Raw genomic sequence first — 6,475 nt, forward strand, 5'->3', positions numbered from 1 at the left:
CTTCTCCGGGGACCCTCGCACCAACCAACCCCATCAGCCTATGGCCAAACACTTCAACTCCCACTCCGCCGAGGACATGCAGGGCCTCCTCCATTGCCATTCCTTTACCACCCGGTGTCTGGAGGAAGAACACCTCATCTTCTGCCTTGAGACACTCCAATGTGGATTTCACCAGTTTCCTCATTTCCCCCCCACTCCCCAACCTTATCCCAGTTCCAACTTTCCAGCTCAGCACTGCCCTCATGACCTGTCCACCTTCCTTCCCACCTGTTACCTTTACCCCCCACCTCCACCTACGTATTGTATTCTGAGCTACCTTTGCCCCAGCCCCACCTCCCTCCCATTTATCTCTCCACCCCGTAGGCTCCCAGCCTCATTCCTGATGAAGGGCTTTTGTCCGAAACATTGATTTTCCTGCTCCTTGGATGCTCCCTGGCCTGCACCACATTCTCAACTGATAAAGGTCAGTGTCCTGTATGCTTTCCTAACTACCTATTAACCTGTTTAACCACCCTCAGGAATCTGTAGGCAAGCACCCACTATCCCTCTGTTCTTCTGAGCTTCTTAATGTCCTGCCATTCATTGAGTCCTCCCTTGTCTCCTTCCTTCTTCCAAAGTGTATTTCCTCACACTTATCAGGGTCAAATTCCATCGGTCACAGATCTGCCTGGAAGTATATATCAACAATATCCTCTTCACCATGAACCACCTAGCCAATCTACGTGTCATCCAAAACCTTACTTATCATCCCCCCACCTTCTTATTTATGTTATTTATAAATAAACGCAAACAATAAGAGACCCATAGTGATCCCTGTCGTATGCCACTAAACAGTCACACAAATAGCCTTCCACAACTACCCTCTACCATCTGCCATTAAGCCAATTTTGGATCCAGCTTGTCAAGTAATTCTGGATCCTATGAGCTTTCACCAACTTTATCAGTTTCCAACAGGGGACCGTGTCAAAGGCCTTGCTGAAATGTATACAAACGACATTAACTGCAAAACCATCTTTCCGAGTAACCTGGCTTGATAAAACATCTTTTGTCTTATTTTGGTTTTAATGAGGTGGTCTGTACCTCAGACAGAAGCATAGAATGATGTCGGTTTTAACCAGAAGAAATGAAGGTTTTGTATAATAAACCATACTGTATTTCTTCCTTCTCATTGGAGGACATTGAAATCGGCTTGAGCAGCTCGAGAGGGGAGTGGGTCTGTTGGGGATCACAAGTGGAGGTGATGGTGGGGTTGAGTAAATCAGTCACTGCAGAAATGTTGTGGTGAATGGAGGGTCAAAGGCCTGGATAACGTTTTTTGTTTTGAGTGTGTGGTTATCAGTGAATTGGGGAATAGTTCTTTTTCCCCAAGGAGGGATACAGAAGGCCGCAGACCTGGAATGTGAATGTGGGATGTAGATTAGGGTTAGTGATAAGAGCTGGCCTTCTTTGTGATGGAAGGATGAGGATGAGAGGACTAAGGTCGGGTGAGACAGCAAGACCAAGGTGGTGGCCAGGAATCATGGTTGGAGAAATGACTGAAACTGACAGTCAGGACAACCAAGGAAACTTCTAGAAAGATGATTATTCCTCACATATAATCAATACTTTGCAATATTAATTACTGATACACAATAAAGCAAACTTCAATCTGTCTTTTCATTCCTCAAATTGATATAATGAGGAGATCACAGCAGGTCAGGCAGCATCTATGGAGAGACAGCGAGCAAATGTTTCAAGTCTAGATGACTCTTCATCAGATTGTATTTGAAAAGAAAGGGCCGGCCCACAAAAAAGCATCAAATTTGGCAGTAATTACCTCGAGGTAAAAGGTCAAGTTACAATCACCACACACCCCCAAATTTTGGACAGCCCCAGTGTCCCAATGGATAAGTCACTGGCCTCCCAAAACCAGGATTGTGGGTTCAAGTCCCAGCTGGGGTGGAACAAAGTTTGGTCAAGATACAAACCTCAAAGCCCTTTCTCTCAACATTGTTTGATCTGAATGTGGCAATCTGGGCAGTTCCCACTCAGCCGCTTCTCACTCTGTCACTTACTTTCCAGTGACACAAACCAATGTAATACTTCTCTCAAGCTGAGCAACATCGCCATCTCACCCCAGTTCCCAGACAAATCCTGTCCCTTCAGATGCTGTCTTCAGTTTAGCCAACACCCCACAATCACTACTTTGAAATGCCAATTGATCAAGTGTAAAATTCTATTGAGAGATTTATGTCAGAAAGGATTTTTTTAATTTCAAAAATATAATTCATTCATAAAATAATTTGATGGTTTGTACAGTTGGTCATGCCATACATATGTAAAGATTTACATACAGAAATCAGAATTTTGAAAGACCCAGTATATCCCATGGACAAAACCAACGTCATCGACAAAATTCCATGCAAGGACTGCCACAAACACTACGTCGGACAAACAGGAAGAAAGTTAACCACCAGGATACACGAACACCAGCTAGCCACAAAAAGACACGACCCTCTCTCCCTCGTAGCTGTACACACGGATGAAAAAAAACACCATTTCAACTGGGACAACACATCAATCCTGGGACAGACTAAGCAAAGACATGCCAGAGAATTCCTAGAGGCCTGGCATTCCAACCACAACGCCATAAACAAGCACATAGATCTAGATACCATCTATCAACCCCTCAGAAAACGAACAGGAAATGACATCACCACAAACCCCAGGAACCCCATCCAGGAGAAAGATATAAATAGAAAGTAGGAGACAACAGCTTCGCTTCACTTGGAGGTCGCTACTGATGATCTTACTGAGCCAGGTAATGAAACGTCTGGATATCAAACCTACAGCTCAGTGAGCAAACCTACACCCTAAACCTCAACCTGAGCTACAAACCTTCACAAACTTTGCAAACACCTGTTAGACTCTAACCTGCTGTTGTGTGGTTTCTAACATTGCACACCCCAGTCCAACACTGGCATCTCCCAATCCAGCCTTTCTCTGGTCTGACTGGCTGGGGCAGGGCTGGCCGCCAGGTTCGAATTGGGTAATATTTAAAATGTCAGGTTCGATTACCCTATTCAGAGAAAAAGGAACCGTCGACTAATATCGAGAAACTGTCAGAGAAATTACCCAATACCCAATTCAGCTTCTCTGTCTAAACCTGCCACCTATTTTCAAAAGCACTGTGTCATTTTGTTCCCTTCCCATTCATGTATCTACCTGGATACATCTTCAACCTAGGGTGTACCCTACAACTCTGCAGGAAGCTAGGGAAGTGATTGCTGGGCCTCTTACTGAGATATTTGTATCATTGATAGTCACAGGTGAGATGCTGGAAGACTGGAGGTTGGCTAACGTAGTGTCACTCTTTAAGAAGGGTAGTAAGGACAAGCTAGGGAACGATAGACCAGTGAGCCTGATGTCGGTGGTGGGCATGTTGTTGGAGGGAATTCTGAGGGACAGGATGTACATATATTTGGAAAGGCAAGGACTGATTAGGGATAGTTAACATGGATTTGCGTGTGGGAAATCATGTCTCACAAACATGATTGAGTTTTTTGAAGAAGTAACAAAGAGGATTGATGAGGGCATAGTGGTAGATGTGATCTATATGGACTTCAGTGAGGCGTTTGACAAGGTTCCCCAAGGGAGACTGATTAGCAAGGTCAAGGGTCACAGAATAAAGGGAGAACTAGGAATTTGGGACAGAACTGGTTCTAAAGTAGAAGATAGAGGGTGGTGGTGGGAAGTTGTTTTTCAGACTGGAGGCCTGTGACCAGTGGACTGCTACAAGGATCAGTGCTGGGTCCTCTACTTTTTTTCATTTACATAAATGATTTGAATGTGAGCATGAGAGATATAGTTAGTAAGTTTGCTTATGACACCAAAATTGGAGGTGTAGTGGACAGCAAAGAAGGTTACCTCAGACTACAACAGGATCTTGATCAGATGGGTCAATGGGCTGAAGCGGCAGATGGAGTTTAACTCAGATAAATGCGAGGTGCTGCATTTTGAAAGCAAATCTTAGCAGGACTTATACACTTAATGGTAAGGTCCTAGGGAGTGTTGCTGAACAAAGAGACCTTGGGGTGCAGGTTCATAGCTCCTTCAAAGAGGAGTCGCAGGCAGATAGGATAGTGAAGAAGGCATTTGGTATGCTTCCCTTTATTGGTCAGAGTATTGAATACAGGAGTTGGGAGGTCATGATGCGGCTGTACAGGACATTGGTTAGGTCACTGTTGGAATATTGCGTGCAATTCTGGTCTCCTTCCTATCGGAAAGATGTTGTGAAACCTGAAAGGGTTCAGAAAAGATTTACAAGGATTCAGAAAAGATTTACAAGGATGTTGCCAGTGTTGGAGGATTTGAACTATAGGGAGAGACTGAACAGGTTGGGGCTGTTTTCCCTGAAGCGTCGGAGGCTGAGGGGGTGAATTTAAAGAGGTTTATAAAATCATGAGGGGAGTCGATAGGATAAATAGGCCAACTCCTTTCCCTGGGGACATAGTTTAGGGTGAGAAGGTCAAAGATATAAAAGCAACCTCAGGGGCAAAGTTTTGACTTAGAGGATGGTACGTGCATGGAATGAGCTGCCAGGTGAAGTGTTGGAGGCTGGTACAATTGCAACACTTAAAAGGCATTTGGATGTGTATATGAATAGGAAGGATTGAGAGATATGGGCCGGGTGCTGGCAAGTAGGACTCGATTAGGATGGAGTATCAGGTTGGCATGGACGAGTTGGACCCAAAGGTCTGTTTCCATGCTGTACATCTGTATGACTGAATAAGCGTGTGCAGCATGGCCAATTTGGGCCGAACAGGCTGCCACCATACTGTAAAGTTGTATGATTAGATGGCAGCATCCACCGTCTCCTTTTACCTGGAGCAGGTGGTGAAGAATCAGTGGACAGAGCTGAATATAATCTGTTGAATAAATTGTTGAAAGAGGCACTTTGAGCAATACTGGAATAGGCAGTAAATAGAGGGAAATGGAGCAAATGCGGACGCAGATTTGGTTATGTGAAGGGCTTGGTCCTCTTATGAAAAACTTTGAACACAGCGGATAAAATAAGACGTACGGCATTATCTGTCAATTTGGGTGAAACTGAATTGAACATCGGTGCGGGGGACATAGGGAGACGTATGAAGCGCAAGCGAGCCTCATCTACTGATAGATCTGCTTTTTGTTTGTAAATCAGGGGAGAGCGCGAACGCAGTCCCCCACTAACACAAATTTTGCAGTCGAGTATCCCGCATTTGGGGACATCGCAGGCGTCAGCACATCCGAAGTGCAATGGGATAGCCTCGTCCTGGGAGAACCTTTTTTTTATTTCAAAAATATACTTTATTCATAAATGATTTGATGGTCTGTACATTGGATCATGCCATACATATGTCCATATTTACAAACACAGATTCGACTTTATCCTTGTCCTTTACAATCCTGTGCATTTTTTCAATCTTGTATATATACATATATTTGGCTGAGGCATCAGCAGAGCCCAAAAAAACGTCTGTATGGGCCCCCTGTTCTTCTTTAGGCAGGCCGATCTTACACGGTGGTCTTTCCCCACCGCGCCTTGGCGGCAGCTGCCCCAAGCTTCAGCGCGTCCCTCAGCACATAGTCTTGGACCTTGGAATGTGCCAGTCTGCAACACTCGGTCGGGGTCAACTCCTTCAGCTGGAAGATCAACAGGTTTCGGACCGCCCAGAGAGCGTCCTTCACCGAGTTGATGATCCTCCAGGCGCAGTTAATGTTCGTCTCGGTGTGAGTCCCGGGGAACAGGCCGTAGAGCACGGAGTCCCGCGTCACGGCGCTGCTCGGGACGAACCTCGACAAGCACCACTGCATTCCTCTCCAGACTTCCTCTGCATAGGCACATTCCAGAAGGAGGTGTGTGACAGTCTCGTCCCCCCCGCAGCCACTTCGAGGGCAGCGTGCGGTGCGGCAGAGAGTCCGGGCGTGCATAAAGGATCTCACAGGCAGAGCCCTTCTCACCACCAGCCAAGCCACGTCTTGGTGCTTGTTGGAAAGTTCTGGCGATGAGGCATTCTGCCAAATGGCTTTGACAGTCTGCTCAGGGAACCGCTCGACAGGATCCGCCCTCTCCTGTTCCCGAAGGGTCTCAAGGACGCTACGTGCTGACCACTTCCTGATGGACTTGTGGTCAAAGGTGTTTTTCCTCATAAATTTCTCCACGAAGGACAGGTGATACGGAATGGTCCAACTACTCGGAGCGTTCCGCAGCAGCGAGGCCAGGCCCATCCTTCGCAACACCGGGGACAGGTAGAACCTCAGTACGTAGTGACACTTGGTGTTTGCGTACCGGGGATCCACGCACAGCTTGATGCAGCCACACACAAAGGTGGCCATCAGGGTGAGGGTGGCATTGGGCGTGTTTTTTCCCCCATTGCACCGGTCTTTGTACATTGAGTCTCTTCGGACCCGGTCCATCTTTGATCTCCAAATGAATTGGAAGATGGCCCGGGTG

The 6,475-nt window shown here is 46.4% G+C and overlaps 1 non-coding gene across 1 annotated transcript; it reads right to left on the reverse strand.

Moving 5' to 3' along the window:
* Positions 1-5,179: 5,179 nt before the first annotated feature.
* LOC140455814 (U1 spliceosomal RNA) lies at positions 5,180-5,342 on the reverse strand. The gene has a single exon (XR_011953060.1). It is a non-coding gene; the product is annotated as a U1 spliceosomal RNA (small nuclear RNA).
* Between the last annotated feature and the right edge of the window lie 1,133 nt (positions 5,343-6,475).

The sequence above is a fragment of the Chiloscyllium punctatum genome, chromosome 30 (assembly GCF_047496795.1).
Source record: "Chiloscyllium punctatum isolate Juve2018m chromosome 30, sChiPun1.3, whole genome shotgun sequence".
In the NCBI taxonomy this organism is placed as follows: Eukaryota; Metazoa; Chordata; class Chondrichthyes; order Orectolobiformes; family Hemiscylliidae; genus Chiloscyllium; species Chiloscyllium punctatum.